Source organism: Chelonia mydas, chromosome 16, assembly GCF_015237465.2.
Source record: "Chelonia mydas isolate rCheMyd1 chromosome 16, rCheMyd1.pri.v2, whole genome shotgun sequence".
NCBI lineage: Eukaryota > Metazoa > Chordata > Testudines > Cheloniidae > Chelonia > Chelonia mydas.
Genome location: NC_057857.1, coordinates 22468480 through 22491442, shown reverse-complemented (window position 1 = coordinate 22491442; position 22963 = coordinate 22468480).

Genomic DNA, 22963 nt, shown 5'->3' with positions numbered 1-22963 from the left:
CCTTAACCGACACATTATCCTTCAGTAGGACACCAGTCCTTCGCTTCCTGCCCCTCTCACCCTTTCTGGTCTGCAATGCAGCCATTCTGTCTGGACTCTTGTCGGTGCCCCTGCTAATTCATGGCAACACCCGGAGCAGGGAAGAGCTGGTGAACGACTTCTCCATCCCTTCAGACTGTGCAGAAATGAATGGCACAGAGACACAGGACATGAAATACTTTGTGAAAAACAGGGCTCTGGCCACACCTTTCAAGTAGATGCTACAGAAGACCGGCTCTTTTGCAAATTTTGTTCCTGGGTTTTTGGGACTGTTTGGCCTCCTATTAGAGCCCCAGGTAGGTGTTGCACCTATTGAATGAATGTCTGTTGGTGCTGTGCCTAAATTAATCTGCAGCTACACAGCCAAAAGGCAGGGTTTAAAAAGAAGTAAAACCCTACCAGTCTAAGTATTTGTGTTGTCCGAATGAGTGTTTATCATCACTCCTATCTCAATCCAGATGCTCACATCTGCATCCAGCTCTCGAGTGTCTGAATCCCTCTGAGAAGGCAAGCACCATACAACCCTTCAAGCATTAGTAGTAAAGTTTGTTTGGAGGCAGCCTGTCTGATTCTCCATTTTCTTGTGCAGTTATTTACACTGCCGACTTCCACTGGTGCCGGTGGTTGCTCGACGCCCCTCTGCCCCGGCCCCGCCCCGACTCTGCCCCCTCCCGCCCCTATTCCAACCCCTTCCCCAAATCCCTACCCCGGCGCCACCTCTTCCCCTGAGCGCGCCATGTTCCCACTCCTCCCCCTTCCCTCTGGAGCTTGCTACAGTTGTTTGGTGGTGGCAAGGGCTGGGCGGTAGGCAGAGGAGTGGGGATGCAGCGCACTCAGGGGAGGAGGCGGAGGAGGAGGTGAGGTGGGGTGGGGAGCTTGGCTGCCGGTGGGTGCAGAGCACCCACTAATTTTTCCCCGTGGGTGCTCCAGCCCCAGAGCAGCCACGGAGTCGGCGCCTATGGTACCAAGTGCAGACCTTAAACAGTAGCATTCTGATTAGGTAGCACATTACTTCCAACTTGCACTGGTGTGAATGACTCAACAAGGTGCAATCAAGACCCAAGTCCACTGTATCTAGTAATTACAGCAGGAAAATTTAAGGCCAGACGCCTATGTTCCATTCCTTGCTCTGCCACTGATGTACTGTGTGACCTTGGGCAAGTCACTTAACCCCCCCTCCATCACTTTATTCCTGTGTAAGACCATTATAACAATTGCTATCTTCCAAGAGAAGTTATGAAGCTAAATTCATTAATGTTTCCGAAGTGCTCTGAGATCTTCAGATGAGAGGTTTCAGAGTAACAGCCGTGTTAGTCTGTATTCACAAAAAGAAAAGGAGTACTTGTGGCACCTTTGAGACTAACCAATTTATTTGAGCATAAGCTTTCGTGAGCTACACCTCTGTAGCTCACGAAAGCTTATGCTCAAATAAATTGGTTAGTCTCTAAGGTGCCACAAGTACTCCTTTTCTTTTTTCAGATGAGAGGTGAAAGAGAAGGGTATGGTATCATTATAAACAGGAAAAAGTCAGATCTCTAAGCCGTGATGCTGAAGAACCATTTTTCCTCTGTCTCACACTCAAAGTGATTAGTAGCTTGTTTTGTTTTGTTTGTCCTCCCCTTGTCAGTGTTTTCTTTGCAGAGAGAGCAACCCGTGGACCTTTACCTTCTGGCTCTTGCATCCCAATTCTCCTTTAAAATTGTCCTTGATTTGCTATTTTCTTTAATAATTTTATTCTCTCTCCCTTTTCTCCAGGGCAACCTTTCCTCTGGAAATTATTTCCATATATGCCACTCAACATGGCTGTGTAGAAAAGCATGTATGCCTGAATATCTGCCTTACACAATGTTGGTAGGGTAGTTCCCAGACTAACACGCCTTAGAATCATAGAATATCAGGGTTGGAAGGGACCCCAGAAGGTCATCTAGTCCAACCCCCTGCTCAAAGCAGGACCAAGTCCCAGTTAAATCATCCCAGCCAGGGCTTTGTCAAGCCTGACCTTAAAAACCTGTAAGGAAGGAGATTCTACCACCTCCCTAGGTAACGCATTCCAGTGTTTCACCACCCTCTTAGTGAAAAAGTTTTTCCTAATATCCAATCTAAACCTCCCCCATTGCAACTTGAGACCATTACTCCTCGTTCTGTCATCTGCTACCATTGAGAACAGTCTAGAGCCATCCTCTTTGGAACCCCCTTTCAGGTAGTTGAAAGCAGCTATCAAATCCCCCCTCATTCTTCTCTTCTGCAGACTAAACAATCCCAGCTCCCTCAGCCTCTCCTCATAAGTCATGTGCTCTAGACCCCTAATCATTTTTGTTGCCCTTCGCTGGACTCTTTCCAATTTATCCACATCCTTCTTGTAGTGTGGGGCCCAAAACTGGACACAGTACTCCAGATGAGGCCTCACCAGTGTCGAATAGAGGGGAACGATCACGTCCCTCGATCTGCTCGCTATGCCCCTACTTATACATCCCAAAATGCCATTGGCCTTCTTGGCAACAAGGGCACACTGCTGACTCATATCCAGCTTCTCGTCCACTGTCACCCCTAGGTCCTTTTCCGCAGAACTGCTGCCTAGCCATTCAGTCCCTAGTCTGTAGCGGTGCATTGGGTTCTTCCGTCCTAAGTGCAGGACCCTGCACTTATCCTTATTGAACCTCATCAGATTTCTTTTGGCCCAATCCTCCAATTTGTCTAGGTCCTTCTGTATCCTATCCCTCCCCTCCAGCGTATCTACCACTCCTCCCAGTTTAGTATCATCCGCAAATTTGCTGAGAGTGCAATCCACACCATCCTCCAGATCATTTATGAAGATATTGAACAAAACCGGCCCCAGGACCGACCCCTGGGGCACTCCACTTGACACCGGCTGCCAACTAGACATGGAGCCATTGATCACTACCCGTTGAGCCCGACAATCTAGCCAGCTTTCTACCCACCTTATAGTGCATTCATCCAGCCCATACTTCCTTAACTTGCTGACAAGAATGCTGTGGGAGACCGTGTCAAAAGCTTTGCTAAAGTCAAGAAACAATACATCCACTGCTTTCCCTTCATCCACAGAACCAGTAATCTCATCATAAAAGGCGATTAGATTAGTCAGGCATGACCTTCCCTTGGTGAATCCATGCTGACTGTTCCTGATCACTTTCCTCTCCTCTAAGTGCTTCAGGATTGATTCTTTGAGGACCTGCTCCATGATTTTTCCAGGGACTGAGGTGAGGCTGACTGGCCTGTAGTTCCCAGGATCCTCCTTCTTCCCTTTTTTAAAGATGGGCACTACATTAGCCTTTTTCCAGTCATCCGGGACTTCCCCCGTTCGCCACGAGTTTTCAAAGATAATGGCCAAGGGCTCTGCAATCACAGCCGCCAATTCCTTCAGCACTCTCGGATGCAATTCGTCCGGCCCCATGGACTTGTGCACGTCCAGCTTTTCTAAATAGTCCCTAACCACCTCTATCTCTACAGAGGGCTGGCCATCTCTTCCCCATTTTGTGATGCCCAGCGCAGCAGTCTGGGAGCTGACCTTGTTAGTGAAAACAGAGGCAAAAAAAGCATTGAGTACATTAGCTTTTTCCACATCCTCTGTCACTAGGTTGCCTCCCTCATTCAGTAAGGGGCCCACACTTTCCTTGGCTTTCTTCTTGTTGCCAACATACCTGAAGAAACCCTTCTTGTTACTCTTGACATCTCTTGCTAGCTGCAGCTCCAGGTGCGATTTGGCCCTCCTGATATCTTTCCTACATGCCCGAGCAATATTTTTATACTCTTCCCTGGTCATATGTCCAACCTTCCACTTCTTGTAAGCTTCTTTTTTATGTTTAAGATCCGCTAGGATTTCACCATTAAGCCAAGCTGGTCGCCTGCCATATTTACTATTCTTTCGACTCATCGGGATGGTTTGTCCCTGTAACCTCAACAGGGATTCCTTGAAATACAGCCAGCTCTCCTGGACTCCCTTCCCCTTCATGTTAGTCCCCCAGGGGATCCTGGCCATCTGTTCCCTGAGGGAGTCGAAGTCTGCCTTGGCTGGGTTAAATAAGTTTTAATAATAAAAATGTTGGTCAGGTGAAAGGCAAGACTGCAAGAACTAATTCTTTTTAAATTGCATATTTAACTGCTATACTGTTACCGCTTTCGTGGATGCTAAATTTAATTGTCACCCAGGCTGAAGTAATAAGCTTGTCAAATCTGAACATTTTCATGTCTTGGACAGCAGTATTAGTTGGAAGAGAAAATTATCAGTTCATAGGGATGATTTTTCAGGTTTTTTATTCTATATTTTCTCAAGATTCTTCACAGGTTGGGTGCCTGAGAACTCAAGCTGAGATTGTTCCTGCTGATAAAGATTAAGCTTTTCCTCTGCAATTTTCTTATACGTACATATGCACATATGTATATACATGGATATCTAGATGCTGAGGGCCTTGAATATCCAATGCTCAGATCTATCGGCAAAATATTGAAAAGAGGCCTTGAATTTTGTTGCCCTCCATTTTGGGGTGCCTCAAGTTAGACCTGCTTTTCAGAGGTGCTGAGCATCTGCAACAATCTTTGGCTTCAACGGGAGCGGCATATGCCCAGCACCTCTGAAATCAGTGTCTCAGATCGGGGGCCTCAAAAACTAAGGTGCACAAAATTACAGACCACCCATGAAACTTGTTACCATCCACAGCCAAGGCAAAGAACACAGCGCATGAGCTCTGAGCCTCCGTGATGCAGCTCCCTGCCAGACTGCAGCGCAAGTCTCTGGCCAGCCACCCATGTAGCTTTTGTTTGGTTTCACCTTTGCCTTTTGATATTTTCCTTCAGGGTTCTGTACCTCTCACAGTGTCTTTACGGAGTTGACACAAGTCTAAGAGGTTGGGAAAAAAAGTTTCCTGCCCACCTGGAGTGGGACTCACTACCTCTCCAGTAAAGTGCCTCAGGATTATTCTGCCTTCCCCTACTCCCACAACTAGATTCTTTGCTTACTGCATCTCAGATTCTTTTGATCCTTTTTGGTACTGTAAATGGTTTTGACAAAGCCAGGCCTCTCCAGGAGAACAGAGAAGATAGCTTCTTTCTGATTGCTGTGATAATTATTAGTAGTGGTAATTTTATCAGAGCTAACGTGTGCCATTTCCCGCCAAATAAAGGCCATCTTCTGCCCTTCTGTGTGGTTAAATTATTGAATCCAAACTCTATTTCAGAAGTTCTTCTGATTAAATGCTGCTGTGTTCCTAAAAGCAATTTAACCTTTCATCTTTTATGGATGGAATTTTTTTTTTTACAAAAATCCTGTAGGGCGGTTTTTCTCCTCATCTCCTTCTGATCTCAGTGATATTACTTGATGTGGCTTTTGAAGAAAAAATGCCTCCTGTAGCTAATGCAGCTGGAGAAAGGAAAAGGCAACTTGGAAAAAATCCCCATGTTAATATTTCTATCACAAACTCCTAAAAAGAATTCCCCAAATTGAATGTATCTCTTTCTAAAATTTAAAGACAAGTGCTGTGGAAGAGGATTGACCCGCCTGGAGATTTTGCTCAGTGTAACATCCGTAGGTTTGTTGTCTAGCTTTGCATCTTTTCATTACATTGACGACTCAGGTTCCACGTGGTTTTAATTCTTTATTTTTGACAAATGATCATACATTGTCCAAACTTCTGGAATAAAGAGGAAAAGACCCCATGCCAGCAAGACATAGTGTTTGGAGAGAGGGATGCTTTCAAGGCATTGTAAGGTGATCAGAGCTGCAGTTAAACCTGTACATGGATCACTTGAAATGCTTGACTGGACAACATACTGAAGGGAACAGTTCTGCATTGGTTCTGGGCAGACAGAGTGCAGGACCTAATAGATATTTTCCTTCTCTGACTCCTCTAATTCCAGTGTATTGCAGAGTCTTCCAGAGAAATGACATTTTAGCTGATCCTTGCTCTTCCCACATTAATGTGTATTTTGTGGTATCTCTCCTTGGATTTACAGCCCAGTTTCCTCTCTTTGAGTAAATGGAAACATTATGCCACCCTGCAGCAAGCTTCAGTCCCTCTGTTTCCTTTAGAGCTTGTGAAAGGTGCTGGATTAATAACCCAGAAGCTCTCTATTTATTTACAGAACAGGTACTGCACCAATAATGATACCGGCTTCTCCACAGTACCCTGACAACATATCTCACCCGGTCACTCCTAGTATGTAGACCATGGATTCCTAAGATCTGCATAGCTTTAGGAAAGCTATCCTAGTGGCGTAGAGTTTTTCTTAAGTGTCCTTTGCACCAGTTCCGCAGTATGGCTGCATTGGTATGGCAGCTGGCTCCCCTGCCCAGAGCAACCCCTGGGACTGCCCCATAAAACTACCTGGGAAAAGTACATAGAGCCCTGGGGTTCTGGGAACAATGTGTTATTCCCCCAACCCTGGCTCTGGCCCCTCCTCCCGACATGGCCCCTGCAGTTTCCTGCAAGTGCCAGGGCTAAGGAGATGGTGCCATGAAGTTAGCTGTCTGCCTCTTCCATGTGGGCAGGGGGGGTGTACGCACATAGGACCACCCCCACCATTTGGAACCATTGCTCAGCATTATTCCTGTATTTCCTGGTCTTATGGCAAGAGGATAATGGCTCTCATGGACGGCCCCATCTTTCCTACTGCTGCTTGATGCACCAAGTCCCAAAGGAGGCCCAAGCCCTAGAAAAGGAGACAGAGTTGGCTAAACATAAACAAATTATTCCCGCAGCCATAACAACATCCTTTGGCTCCCACGGATTTAGCCAGGAGCTCAGTGAGGCACTCAGAGTCAGATGGATTCTCACGATGTTCTACTAAAATGATGGTTAATGGGAATTTTCCTAAACAGGCAAGACATTCTTTTTGTTTACTTGAATCCTGGAGCACTTTTCAACAGGTGCTGTACGGAATTTTGAACTGGGGACAAGTACAGATTTTGGGTCTTTATTTTCTAAGGTTTCGTTTGATGGATGTGTGTCCTCCAACACCTGATTTAATGGAGACAGTTAAGTGCTAGTAGTGGAAGAAATCTCCACCTTAGCAGGGACGGCTACCCCTGAATATGAACAGTGCTCACTGACCCAGCAGGCAGGTTGTTTTGCACATCTTGTACCGTGGAGACACGGTCTCTCTCTCTCTGTGCTGTGATACACCAGGCATCACTTTAGTTTTGGAACTGTTGCTCAGGTACCGCTCCCAGAAGAGCATGCTTGTTGAGATACTACTGCTGTGGAACAATGTCTCTGTGAGTTAGGCAGGTGGGCAACAACTGAAGAGGGGGACCCATTGCCAGCCACCATAGAGAGAGAGCTATCTTTTAGCTATTAGTTAAAATCTAACTCTACTAGCTTTAATTCACATCTACATTAATGAAAACAATTAAAGCCATAAAGCCAGAGCATCCCCAAACCAAGGAGGCATCATTAACATTCTCTGCACCTGAATAACAAGCAAGGAAAAACAACAAGGGGATTTAGAGTTCAACTTGCAAAAGATAACACCGTGCATTAGAAGCGAATGAGCCTCCCATTGGGAGCAGCACTAGAGAAAGGAAGGAAAATAAAGTAGGGCAGTGTGCCAAATTCAGGAGGTTTAAAAAAATAACCAGTGCAGCGATCACAAAAGAATCCCCGTTTCAGCCCAGCATGGGAGGAAGTCTGAACTGAAACCCAACGAGGATTTCCATGTTACTGTCTTAATTTGTAAAGGCTTTGAAAAATAACACAATGCTAAGCTGGTCTTTCTTTTTGGGGGGAAGGGAAAGGGTCAAAGGGAACTGTATTGGTTATCAAATAATGACTGAAAAAGCTATTCTATCTGGCTCCCCCTAGACTCCCAAGTGACTTGAAGGGGCACAAAACACTTCGAAAGAAACCAACACACAGAAAAGCAGAGCAAAGCCAGCACTTTTCTCCAGCAAGCTGCTCTTGTGTACCTATTCCTTGCCTTCTCGCTGTGTACTCACACACAGCAGCCGTCCCCCAGGAGAATGGGAGCTGCACCTTGAAATGGAGACTGCTGCTTTTTCTTGCACTGAGAGAAAAGCTTTACAGACTACAAAGCATAAGATAATAATGGCAGGATTAGGTCTTGTACATTTGGTGAGAGTTCTGGGCTCAGGACAACATGCAGGGCCTATAGCCTCTAATTACCTTCCAAAACCAGAGTGAGTTATTAACATAAACCACTACAGGTACTGGACACAGCATTCCACACAGAGCCCCTTTTGTCCTTCTGCTAGGGGATGCTGCATTAGCCCTTTACATTCTCTTCCCTTGTGGTTTTCAAGCCAGATCAGAGTTTGGGGGAGCAGGGGGAAGCTTAACCTTGAGAATTTTAATTGCACAAAGTCAGCTTTTCACCTTTTGTTGGATTTAAAGGAAAGCCAAATAAAGGTAGGTTCGACACAAAAGTACAAGGCAGGTGAGCTCTGAAGAAACAGATCCAGGAAGGGAACAAAAAGGAGCATACAAATGGATGGCTGATCTCTGTTGTACTCACACCATGTAACAAGCCAGGTAACAGCTACTGCCCCTAAACTAGATGGCCAGTAGGTAAACAAACCTTCCCTGTGATCAATAGGATAAAGGAGAATTTGATTAGCCTTGGAAAATTACAAAAAGAACAGAACTTTTTCTCTCCTTGGGCTGGGCGATTTCCCTGTGAAAGTTTTTACAAGAATGAGGCTGCATATAATGCATCTTGTTAACCCAAATTACATGCACTCGAATTCCCTCTCTTTCCCCAAAGAAATCAGAGGAGAAATCAGGCGTGAAATGGCATGTGGGTGGGGCTGAGAGAAGCAAGCTCTGCACTTGTAATTAAATGAGGCTCTGCATGCCCCCCTTCTCTGTGCCTCGGTGGGTTTCTGATGGGGGCAAAGTGCCACCAGAAAAAAAAAGAATGGGGGGGACACACACACCATTTATTTAAGGATTTTCAGGGCTTTGGGGATGTCCAGCACTATGGCAGAGAAAGGTTAGTGCAGAGAAGTGAATGCCTCCTTTCAATTCTATAGTTCATGGAATCCTAGGGCCAACTCCAGAGTGGCCCCAGTGATTTCTCTAGGTGTTGCAGGTGCTTGGGATTTGGACCATAGACGTTTGAAAGGCAAAGTTTAGATCATCTGCCCCCACAACCTGCCCCCTCTTATGCCTCAGCCACAAGGTGGGATTGTTCCTTACAAGGTATCTTTTAGTGTTTCATCCTGTCTAGTTTCAAATGTCCTAAACCATGGAGCTTCCTCCACTTGGGAGGAAATTCCACAGGCTGATGCAGCTCTTGGGAAGGCTTCCCTGATATTCAGTTCACATTTTCTTCTTCATCATTTCACCCTAGTCCTCCCAGTTATACACTCTGGTGTCCCCCTTTTTGGTTCTAACACCCTTTAGACATTATCACATTCTCCCTTGGCCCCACCAGTTGTCGTGGTTGTCTGGCCCAAGCTGAATGAGAGAATCCTGCAATGATTTTGTCCGTTGTCTCTCAGGGGACAGGAGTGGGGGGGTTTGGCTAGTTGTCGTGTGACAATACAAGAAGGGTCAGGTTCAGCCTCTCAGGCACAGCACTATTCAAACGGATGGAGAGCTACGGGGAAGCGTTTGGACATGGAATACCATGACGGGTGGACATTGACACCCGCCACTGTAGGAAGCACTGCACCTCAGATTCACGTCCATTTCCAGAATTTATCAAGCTAATGTCACGCTGCTGCAATATTTGCTTTTATTGGATAGAAATGCTCGTTGCTTGAATTCCCCCTCCATGAGCCCTGGACTCGAGTAGCCAAGGGCTGAATATAAGAACAGTGTGGTCCACATATGGTGCTCCGCCTGCACGCTGGGCTTGGTGATGTCATGTACTGCATGACGTTTCGGAAGGCCGTTTGGGCTGAGGCTCTGCACCTTCCGCAGCATGCATCACAGTGAGTTCTTGACTCTCATCGTTAGATGCTGGGCCCTGCACAGAATTCATTACACTATTTATTCTCTGGGGATTTGGGTAACAAATTATTGCTGCTCAGGATTTTAAATATTTATGATGTGTTTGTATTAATATGGATTAATTAATTGTTGAGTTATTTTCATTTATTTATTGAAGGTTTATGGGACACTGACTGTGGGCCCAGGTTTGTGCTGCTGAATAACTTATTGCATATTTGTATAGCCTAGAGAAGCTGGCCAGAGCCATTCCTAGAATCCTGTTTATTGACTTCATGCATTCAGAACTTTCCTTCTTATTTTTTTTCCACACAGACTTTATGCAATGAGACTGCAAAAGCTTCTGTAATTCAGAGAGCAGCAACTCCCAGCCAAGCTATTTTTAGAGAAATAGAGTCATTTTGGACTCCATGAGATTCCTTATGAAATACAGAAAGGAATACAGAGTTCTTTAATCCTGGATGAAAGAGTGAAGGTCCTTCCATAAAGCTGCCTGCCTTTGAAACTTTTCTCCCTCTTCAAAGTGTCTCTCACATGTGGGCTATTCTGACCTTAACTCCAGTCCTTTGATTAACTTTCAGCATTTCTAAAATCCCTAAACTGATCAGAAGTATTTACTGATTTTTTGGTTTGAAAGAATCAATGGAAGGGCCCACAGCGCCACCCCCAGGAAATAGAATCTGAGGGAGCTGAAGGCAGTGTCCTGCCAGAGAGCCTGCTTCCCTGCCTCAGACACTTACAACCCAAATGGCTCTGATATCAGAATTAAGACCAAGCAAGATCAACTTCATGTAATCGGAACAGACTGCAAAGGAAAGGGGTCTGTTCTTATGACTTCAGTTGTCTTTAACAATAATTATTCTGGAACTCACATTTTTTTAAAACACTAGATTATTCTGGTCTGTTGAGAAGTTCTACACATGACTGTGCAACTGTATTAAACAAACAAAGGGGCACATGGTACCACAGGGAAAAACCACTTAGGGAATATGGGGAAGGAATGGGGTAGGAGGCCTAAAGAGGGTATGCTGTGTTATTTTAGTACATACATGTTCTTTGGAGATTTAGTTAGTTCTGTGCGAAGTACAGGAGTATGTCAAGGAAAATGTATATTATCTTGCTGTTTGATGTAGTATTTTAGTAACGTAAAAGCTGACATACTGGACCAGATCTGTAGCCCATCTTAACCAGAACCACTTACCTTATACTTCATTTAAATTGTACACAGCTTGTAGCGGAAAAAAACAAATTCTTCCTGATTGCAACACAGGTGTTCAGCTTACTTACCTGAAGCATGAGAATCGATTACCCTTATCTTAGCTCACATAGTGACCATTGTTGTTACCGGTCATACAATTATCCACTCCTAATCAAATCCAGATGCAGTATTTGCCCTAGTGATCTGATATAGGTCAAATTTACACTCCAGCAAAGTGGTATTTCCTTGTGAAATATGAAAGGAATTGTGGTACCGTATCCCTGGTGCGTGCCATGACTGGAGTTTGTAATTCACGGTCCCTGGGAATGCAATTCCCATTTCCTGGGTTGCCCAGAGATTGGTGTGTCTGGTTATTGTTAATAATAATTTGTATTTCAGAAGCCACATTTCAGATTGGGGCCCCATTGTACTAGGTGCTGTCCATACACATAATAAGAGAATCCCTGCCCTGAAAAGCTTAGTCTAAACAGACAGAGGCTAGGAGAAAGGGAGCAATATTATCCTGTTTTTACAGATGAGGATAGAGCTGCTCATGTAATTTAAAGTCACGCTACATATTTTGGTATAAAAAAAAAAGAAATGTCTTTTGTCTCCTCTTTTGTAATTTCCTGCTACAGCTTCCAGTTCCACACTCTTTCTCCTCCAATCTTCCAGCCCACTTTCTCCGCCTTGGCATTCCTCTTTGCATCTCTGCTGCTGTTGCTGTGCTGGAATTATGCCCGCTGTGGCTCCATGCTTTTCCAGCTTCCCCAGGGTTTCTGGCTGTTGTTTTTGTCAGGGAGGCATATGGTGCAGTGCCAGTGGTCCTGGTGATGCAAGGAACGACTGCTGTTGCAACAATAGGCAGGCTGGGTAAGCCCTGGTGGGAAGCAGCCTGTGACAAAGTCCTTCTAGCGCTGTTCCTCCAGAGGGGAGGGAGAGAGAGAGAGAAGGAAAGGAAACAAAGGAAATTAGTGGTAAGAGGAGAGCAGGTGGCACTAAAGAGAGGGGGTGAAAGTGAGACAGCAAAGTATAGAAGACTAAGAGAAACAGAGGTAAGATGTGAAGATAATAAGGAGAATATGACAGGAGGATGGGAAAGGATAATACCAGATTCTCAGGTGGGGTGAGGGGGGAAGAGGAGAAAGGTATTTGTCCCTAAGTTTTGGGCCTTTGCAGCAACAGTTTGATGGATGGTTCTCTGTGCACTTTCTCAGAAACGATTGGCTGATTTTCCTCATCAGACACAGCTCTCAAGTGTTTCATTTACCTGAGGGTAGAAATTTTCAGTGCCTCCTACTTGGAGTTGCCTGCACTGATATTCAGTCTCAGATCAGGTATTATCTTTTCATCATCCAATAACGGTACCTTCACTTGTATTTAAGACCCTTCCTCCTCTAATATTACCACAGTACAGTACAGTCCGCTTTCAGGTCTTTTCCATACCTCAGCCTTCTCCAAGAGATGAGGACACTTGGTAACTTTGTTACATCAGCTTTTCAGTCTCGGGAGGATTAAAATTAGGCTTTTCAGCCTCGTTGGCTAAAATGAGGCAAGAACACATACTCCCCCCGCCCTTCTCCCTGACATTAGTGTACAGTGGGATGCATGCCTTGCAGTGGTCATGCCAATCATCTTTCTTCTGAATAGGGCTCTGCAGAAACCCAAATAAGACTAATACCTTGATAATTGTTTTTAACTTTTTATGGGCTTTTTTGGCTCAGTGAGCCCTTTCTAGGGGCAAAAATTAAGCAAGGTCTGGTCTGTTTAGAGCATTCTCACATTCCAGATACGAAAATTCCATGAGAACAGCTGATATCTCATTATTTCATTGCCTCATAAAAGAAGACAAGCCTACAAAAGACAAATGCATCTACTAGAAAGAACCCACACAGGCCCCTATTCCAGAAGTATCATTTTGATTACATCACTAACAAATCGTGGACCGGCCATCACTGGACCATTGGCAGTGTTCAGTTATACAAATAGCGAGGGAGGTTACTCATTATGAACACAGAGCCCTATTTTAAAAAAAAAAAATGCGCGTGACTGCTAAATACCTGCACACCTGTTCTGTCTGCACTAGTCCAAGAGATAAATATTGGAGAAGGGGGCTAGTAAAAAATATACAATTTGTTTCTGTGGTACCCCCTGGTGGCCCATCAAGGCATGACGCACCCACCTGCCAGTTTCCACGGGTAGGTCGCTGTCTCTGCAGCTCAGAAACGGGGTCATCTGGTGAACCCTCAGTGGGAGCCCACCTTTTCCCTCAGGGCTTGTCTTCAGTCAGTATTTTGGTTGGTCTCCCAGGGTCCAGTCATCCCTTCTACAAGAGGACTTGTCTGACCAACAAGCTGCCTCAGTCTCAGGCTGCAGCCTGGCTTCTCTCCCACGAGAAGCGGAGCTCTGCTCTTCTTCCTGGTCATCCTGAAAGTAGGCTAGGTCTCCTCCTTTTAACTCCCCTCTCCATGCCTGACATCAGCTGTGGGTGTCCTTAACTGTCCACAGAGCCTCATTAACCCTCTCCTTGCCTGCGTGGGGCCTGTCTGCCCCAACACAAGCAGGTTCTATATAACTGATATTTTCTTCTCTATGCTGAAGCACCAAAGTTCCCCTGTTGTTCTACTGTCCTGCCGAGGCTTGTTTAAGGGTCAACAGTCTCCTTTGTTGAAATCTATGTGTCTTTTATGTCAGGGGTATTGTGATGAAGTCACTCACCAGCCAGTGCGCCATCTTGTGGCTGGGTAGGGTTTTCCCCTCCATATCCCCGGCAACCGTCCATTCAGGTCTGCTGGCGCCTTTTATCTTGTGACTTGGCTCCCCGGCCAGTCGTGTTTTTGACTCAGCCCTTTCAGCGTCAATCAGAGTCAAGTGCAACAACAGTCCAGCAGCCTTGTGCCAGATCTCCAGCCCGCTAATCCTTACACCCTTCCCTGGGGCCTTCCCCAGGTCTTTCCTTGGCCCATAGGGGAGCCCAACCACTCTCTATCCTGGGTCCAGCCTAGGTCCTTGCAACAAGCGTTTGAAGTCTGCCTCTTTCTCCCTGGGCTTCTTCCCTGGGCTTCTTCCCTGGGCTTCTTTCTACTGCAACCAGTCTCTAGGCTTTCTTCCACAGCCATCTTCAGGCCTCAAAGGAAAGGTGACAAAGGCAAGGCACAGTCCAAACATAGTCCAAGTGTTTCCCTGGCCTCTCCCTGTGGAGAGATCCCTGACAAGCCAGAGTGGGCTCAGTGTCCTCAGGGCAGCGCTTGCAGGAGCCCCCAGGCTGCTTCGTCCTCGGCCCCCTTTCAAGGAGCTAATGGGAGAACTCTGTCCCCCTCCCCGGGCTGGCCCCTTCTGAACTGGGCTTCTCCCTTTTACGGCTCCTGAGGTGAGCTGAGGGGAAGAGACTGAGGTGGGGGAGGGTTGGCGCAAATAGCCAATCAGCACCGGGCGGAGAAGCTGTGGAGAGTTTTCGGAATGTCCGGAGGTGCCGGTATTTTGGCTGCTCTGGCCCCCGGCTGCAGTCTCTGGGGGGCTCCTCTCTGCAGTTTTCTGCAAGGCCACATGAGATGCGAGTTGGGGAAGAGAGGCATGACCTAGGCCCTGGTGCCCTCAGAGTGTTTGTGTGTGGGGTTGCGGGGGGGTGTCTCCCATGCAGAGTTAGGGGTCCAGCAAGGTTCTACATTATTTTCTCATGCTCAAGTTTCAATCCAGCTACACTTTTCCTGTGTCTGATGGTATTTGTTATTCTCACTTTCACCAACTAAGCAAAATATGTAAAAACCCCAAAACACAACCGAGTTTAGATTCTGGAATGAGGCATGAAGTAAGGATAACAAGTGTGCCTTTTACAGGCTATTGTTGAAGCTGAAATTCTGACAGTGCCATAAATGTACAGTGCTAGTGCAGTAAGTGACATCCCTGACATTTTTGCACCAGAATTATTCATAAATAACAATAGAGCTACTCCTATGTCACCTTGATCAATCAGTCCATCAGCCCTCACAGAGAGAGCACTGATCAGAACATATCATTTGTGTTCTTCTAGTCAGTCCTTCAGCCACCTGCTGGCCAGGCTGTCAGTGGCACTGGACACCTGACTGGCCTAGTACACTGCAGCCCAGAACCTCTGAGCAATCTGCCAGCTTCAGCCTCCTAAGGAGCCTCCCAGGCACGCACCACCATACCCAACCCTACTGCTATGTATATATTTTTAATGCACAGAGCCATCTTAGAGTGAAAAAAAAGCTTTGGCTAGAAGGACAGCATCTGTAATATCCTGGGACCAAATCCTTCATAACACCACCTAACTAGGAGCTGGGAAAAACCAAAGAAAAAAAATGAACCTGCAAAGAACCCACTCCAAATTTTACATTAAGTTCAGTGCCTGCTGGGACAGGACTTTGGGAGATTAGTGAGTGTGCAGATAATCAGAGCTGCATAAAATTTAGATGATCACTTATCTCTTTTTCTCCTCCAACCTACAAACCTAGAGTCAGAAACTCCTGATAAAACCAAAAACCTTACCAATGACCAGAGATGGAGTAGACTCTAGATTCTACCTTCTCTTTATCTCTGAATATCCTGCACTCCTGACCATTAGGCCCAATGGTCTTGCAGAACATTGTGCTGGTGATTTTTATATACGTGATAGATCTTAAGCTTTCTGTTGTGAAGCCCTAGGACTTTCATTGTGTCTCAAGGAAGGAGAAAGGATGGTGTGCTTGTGCACTCAACCTTGTACACTTAGCCCATGTTTAGTTTTCCACAGCCCCTGTTTTATGGGGCCATCTTTTCTTAGTTGCAGGGTAACTAAGGGTAAAGTGCTGCTCTCTCTTCTAATCTCTTGTTATAAAGTAGAAAGGGCTCCTTCAGGCTGCCCTGAAATCCAGTGCCATCCAATATAGATGTATCTGCATTTATTGTGTAATAGGTTTGTGAATTTCCCATTCACCCTCGGGATCACTAAATGGACCCAGTGTGGCTTCCCGCTGGCTTCTTCGAGAAGACTGTAAACCATCCTCTCCTGTCTTCAGGGTAGCTATGCCCAGCAGTAGTCAGGCCTTGGCAGATGTGACTGGAGAGCTTCCTGGACTTGAAAACATCAGTTTGCATTTTTCCTGTGGCTGTTTGTATGGTATATAATAGTAATTAACAATTCATCATTACATTTTGCACTTCTCTAGCACCTTTCATCTGAGGACTTCAAAGCGCTTCATAAATCTCAATTAGCTAAGCCTCCTAGCATTCTACCTGAGGCAGGCACCTGGTGACTTAGAGGCAGAGCTGGAATTAGCATCTGGAAGTCCTGTTTCACAGCCCCTGCTCTAACCACTAGGAAGAGAAACAGAAAGAGGAACAGAAAGCTTTTGATCCCTGTCAGAAATGCACCCTGTCTTCTAACCCCCCTGATATCACCACACATCCTTCGAATACTCACCACTTCCAAATTTAATTAATTAAAATTATTAATGTTTTCATGAAATCCTTTGTTATAGGTTAATAAAAATGTGGTTTGCATTTTGCATTCTCTTCTTATCCAGTTAATAATGATGTTATCTGCACGTGAATGGCAGCAAAATGTACTGCTCTCTGAACAGGGATCCTTTGGAGTTGGAGATGTTTTGAGGAGAGAATATCATTTTACAAATAGCAGCAAATGTCTTTTCAGCGACTTCTCCTTTGTGTTGGAATTGCCAGAGGGGACTGTAGAGAATCCTGTCAGTGCTAGTGGGTGTTGGTGTGTGCAAGCTATAACCGCGGGACACAACCGAGAGAGCGAGAGGGAGGGAAAGAGCGAGCGCGCAAAACATTACAAGAAACATAGTCTGCACTTGGGTAGCTGAAAGATAAAGCATCATAGAAAAGAACCTTGTATGACTTTTATATTAATCCAGAATGGACTCCTGAATTCTATAGGCACAACAGGATACAATTAGAAGAGACATAAAGGTAAATGAGGGCCCAAAAGGGGCTACACTAAAAAAAAAAACCCACAAAATAAATAAAAATTAAATGATGTGAGGTTCATTGCTCTACCATAAATAACATTTGCTGCAGTGTAACTTGTGCCATCCTTCAGCATGTTGGAATCTATACTAAGAGAGAGTTGATGCCAGGTGTGTGTAGGATGGAGATAAATTTAGATCTGGATTAATTAGGGCTGGTTGAAAGAGATGATGGGAACACCCATGGCAGATTTTATTTCCTTACGTGTAATGTCATCTCAATAAGGAACTCAACAGCTCTGCAATGGGGTAGCACATTTCCAGAATCCTAAAAAATCCTGCCTGGATAAAAGGGAGCGCTGCAGATGGTCTGCTAGAGCTCTTTATGAAGAGCAGTGCTGGCTCATGTGCATGAAATATGGCACCACTTTGCTGTCTCTTGAGCCCCTGGGTGACTTGCACATATCTGCAGGCTTAGCCAAGAAAATTGAAAATATACACCACGAGAAGGAGAGATTAATCTAGAACAAGACTTATTGCAGTATAACAAGGGTGTCACAACATAGCATTTTTGCACTGTCAAAGTGCAGTGTGAACACCAACAAATCCTCACAGGAGCTCTGGAGGTGGGTAGGCACCCATGCCAGCTCAGCTCTGCAGGTCAACGCACTGGGAGCCTGGAGTCAGGGCTCCACCAACTCCCTTCCCCTACCCACCAGCTTGTGGGCGGCAGCAGTGGCCTTGCAGAACCCACTCTCCCCTTTTTATGGCTCTGGCTTTTTATGGCCTCATGCCTGATTATGTCCCCGTTCAGTGTACAGAACTAGTTACGGTATAGCCCTTTGTTCTAATTCCCAGAATAGAGGCAGCAAAAAACGTGACATCAAGCAGAGGGGAACGATGAAGGGAGGATCATGAAACAGTCACTGGCAAAGTTGTTGCTGAGGATAGGTGCTTGTAGTCAAGAGCACGGCTCACAACCTTTCCTTGCTTGTGTCACACCAGCTCTTCTGTCCTGCGAGAGTTAAATCAATAGAGCGTGTGGGACTACGGGATATTAATTAGGTAGTGGTGCAGCTAGCTACTATGTACAGCACTTTGAAGATGTGACATGCTGTCTAAGTGCTGAGTATTATTAACACCTGGGGTGTTTGCTGGCACCAGAGGCATACTGCTACTGGACGGGCCAGGTGCATTCAGCCAAGCAGGACATTCAACATCTGCCAAATACATCTGGCAGGTTTTTCAACAGCAAAGCTGTTTAAGTAAATATGTAAGTAAAGTAAATATGTCCCTTTGGTCCATCTCTCTACTCTGATGAAGGATGACTATTAAATTCACCGGGGACTACACATGGGTAGCTGAGGGCAGAATTTGCCGTTTAAGCTATGCATTGGAAATTGGATGGAAGGAGCTAGTTCTACATAGCGGTTGGTGATGATTCTTTGCCTGTTTTATGGATCTTGGTAAAATTTGCCATGCAATACAACCAATATTTTTTTAAAATATTTTAATAGGATAAAAATAAAAGGAAAACCCCCACCCATTTCAAGGGGTTGGAAGAGAGATAAAGTATAATACCTAGAACTATGAGGCCAACTATGGACTTTGCTGGAATGGAACTGCTGATAGCTATGTGTTCTCCAGGCTTAATGACAGCATCTGTTCCTTAAATTGACCTCAGAATTTCCAGAGGCCAGAAATATGACAATTCACTCTATCCTTACCTTGTGGCACAAAGTGACATGCACTTGTTTTCCACTAGGAAAGCCTCTGTTAACTCATATCACTTACCAGCTCATGGCAGCAAACCAGCATGCAACACACATTCACTTTCCATGAACTTTCTTCTGTTATTTGTGTATTAAACATGAATGCAAACAGCAGGAGGTTTAAACACCTCTGGTGCTGTCTTCTCATTGCATTGATCAATTTCATATGGCACTTGCAAAATTTATCAACACAAAGCATGTGACTTCTATACTGTATCAGGCAATATAAAATGGGATGGAGAAAGTGGTTCTGAATTCTCTAATAAAGGTTTCAGCCTGCACTAGTGATTACTTAGGTTGAAGCTTATTATCCATGTTCGTCTCTATCAGGGACATATGCTCATGGAAATTCAAGCAGCCTTTCTTAGTGACACTTCAAATTACAGGGGCATAAATATCTTCTCACCATTCTCTAATAGTAACTGAGGAACATTGAATTACATGGTAATTACCATGCAGTGGCAGGGTAACAGCATGGTTAGTTCTGTGTCATTATGGGAAAAGTACATAGTTATTTCTGTGTTCAAAGTGCTGATTAGTATGAGAATCTATTGTGACTTCACAAATTGTAATTATATAGTGATCAGTATGTGCCTGTAAACAGTCACTGCTGGTATTTATCAGTTAGACAGAGTTACCATAGGATGTAACAGCAGGGTCCTGCTATTTGTGTCCCTCTAGCTGTAACTGTTACCAGTTATTTTGTCCTCATAATTTTTGTAAATACTGGGCCAAATTCTCCAGTAGGTTACTCTGGACTTACACCAGCGGAACTGATAGATGAATTTTCTCACACTCCCTCCAGCTGTTGCAAAAACATAAATTTTCTTTAAAGGTTGGCTTTAATGAGCTGATAAACGAATATACCTACAATACAATGCAAACAAAAAACTCCAGAAAAGAGCCTCTTACAATGAAGTCTTTCCTGTCAAAGTGGAATTCTTTAGGAAACATCACAATTTGCATACTGCAATGCACTGACACTCACTAAATAACTTCAGTATACCAGAATTTACTATAAGCAGGTTCAAATGCATTCTAATAAAATACTATGCTTTGCTAAAATGGATGAAACAAATCACAAACTAGACTTACTGAGTCTGACATCTCTAAACTGGTGAAAAATCTAGGCCAGTGGTTCTCAAACTTTTGTACTGGTGACCCCTTTTTACACAGCAAGCCTCTGAGTGTGACACTTTTATAAATTAAAAACACTTTCTTTATATTTAACATTATTATAAATGCTGGAGGCGACGCGGGACTTGGGGGTGGAATCTGACCACTCAGGACCCCCCATGCAATAACCTTGCGACCCCATGAAGGGTCATGACCCCCAGTTTGAGAACCCCTGATCTAGGCTGTGGGCCCAGAAACAGCTGCCAACCTTGAATTAATCTGATCAGAACTTTATTAAAGCACCAATGTACCTTTGGTGTTTTCACTGAATGCTAGAATTGACCATTTGATAAATGCCATCTTACAGAAAAACAATGTTTGACAGGAATCAGTATGACGGGGCTGTTACATGAGAACAAACATTTGTTTAATTAGTACAAGTGGTAAAGATTAGAGAAAAAAGGGAAAATCTGTAGTAAAGATGGGGACAATACAAATTCCCTTCTACTAGAACTATCTGTACTTGTTTTTTGGTGGATTTTTTTTTTTTAAATATTGTGAGTTCTCTCTCAGTCAACAAACTCAACTTGTTGCTGCAATTGGGAATAATTCTTTTGGCTTTCCTACTCACTAAGTTGACTACACTTCCCTTAAGGTATAGCGTGAAAACTCACTAAAGGGCAACTAAATGTAGCAGAAATACAGCCCAAGGCATTTGAAGTTTTAGGCTTTTCTATAACTGACATTTCTGACATTGACTTTCAGATAAAAATGGAGACTAATGTGTAATGAATAATGTACACTCAGCCTTAACTGGAATCTGCTCAGTTACATGCCCCAGTATCTTTACGTTTGGTTGCCTCCCTGGCATGAGGCCAAAGTCAGTTGCAATGACAAAATCTGGAAATGATACTGTGACATTAGGAATACTAAAAGACTAAATATGGGACAAACTAGCAAAATACAACATTGAAATTAATTAAAAATCTACATGATTAATCTAAATCTCCTTATGTAGCATAACCTCCTTAGTGATTCAGACAGCGCTCAGGTATTGGCAGGCAAGGAGATACCAGGTATATGGGACTAGCAGGGACACATAGCGAGACAGAAGAGGAATGCTTCACTGGCACCATTAAGTAACCATGTTTGTTTGTAAAAAGTATACTCTCATTGTGTTATAGTAGGGCCATCTCTGCATATTAACATCTCAGATTGTTGATAACTCATTGATTGTTACGATAGTGACAAACTTGTTTCTCTGCTTTTAAATCAAAATCACATAATAGTTTTTAAACAGCAAAACCCCACAAAAAATTAAAAACCATCTCTCCATTTGTGGAGGTGAAAGCATGAGTGCTCAGAGTCCATCTGCCTCATTATTTCTGTTCTTCATGGTAATCCCTCTAATTGCCTGTGTGTCAAAAATCTCTCCTTTGTATCCCCTTTCTGAAGTAGACTAACCATCCCTGAGATACTGTCTTAAGCACTTTTTCATTACAATTAGATGAAGAGTCTAATACTTGTTTCTTTTCTTCATATGTGAAAAAAAAAGCAGACACCAGTTCTCGGAACCAGTATTATCTATCCCAATACTGATGTACCCTAGTAAGTATCTTAGGTTTTTGACCATGCTTAAATGTGTATGAAACTGCTGTGTGTATAGGTTGTGCTTTGATGTATTTACTCAGTTAAACCAAGATACTGGAGACTAAGAAAATGACCTCAAATATGGGACAAGGCAGAGTTCAATCAAGGCAGAGTTCATCTGCAGCAGAGAGGAGAAAGGCCTTGAAGGGTCTGAGAAGGAAGCTATGTTTTAAACTTTGAAAGCAAAAACATATGTGCACTTTGGTGCTAGCATAAGTTGCATACACCAAAACTAGATGTGAAACTAGGATTTGCACTCATGCAAACCTCACTTCTGATGTGCATTGGGTATTTTGCACACATACTCCTACACTTTAAAAATCTGGGCTTGAATGCTTTGAAAATACAGAGGCCACTTGGTGCATTTTAGAAGAAGAGGGGAGGTGGAAAAAAGGTTGCTTTGTTCACAAGTATTGTTATTAGCTAAGGATAAAAATCATCTCCAGCAGAAATGGTTTAGCTATATCCAGAGAGTAATAAACTCCTCCAGAGGCAGGGAAATCCCACCCCTCCCTGTCCCTTTCTCACACACACACACATCAATATCCCTTCTTCAGTTCAGACACTGAATATACCTACACTCTCCTAGTCAAGTATATGTTAGAAGATAAAAGGCTAATATCTGCTTAGTTATACTCATGCATGCACCCCAGTGTAACTGTGAGTAGAACATGACCCCCAAAGGGGATTTTTTGCACATTAAAAAGTAAATAATGTTGTCTGAGATTGATTATACTTGTGTATGGGCAAAACCCCTAACGTTCCCCAGTCAAGCTGCTCCTTAAACTGTTGGTCTGAACTATCTTGGAAATGTTTCAGAGTAACAGCCGTGTTAGTCTGTATTCGCAAAAAGAAAAGGAGGACTTGTGGCACCTTAGAGACTAACCAATTTATTTGAGTATAAGCTTTCGTGAGCTACAGCTCACTTCATCGGATGCATACTGTGGAAAGTGTAGAAGATCTTTTTATACACACAAAGCATGAAAAAATACCTCCCTCCACCCCACTCTCCCGCTGGTAATAGCTTATCTAAAGTGATCACTCTCCTTACAATGTGTATGATAATCAAGTTGGGCTATTACCAGCAGGAGAGTGGGGTGGGGGGAGGTATTTTTTCATGCTTTGTGTGTATAAAAAGATCTACACTTTCCACAGTATGCATCCGATGAAGTGAGCTGTAGCTCACGAAAGCTTATGCTCAAATAAATTGGTTAGTCTCTAAGGTGTCACAAGTACTCCTTATCTTGGAAATGCAACACTGGTAAAAACACGTAACTGGCCTTCTTTGCTCTCTATCATCCATTCAGTGTCATAAATGGCCAGGACATTCCTTAT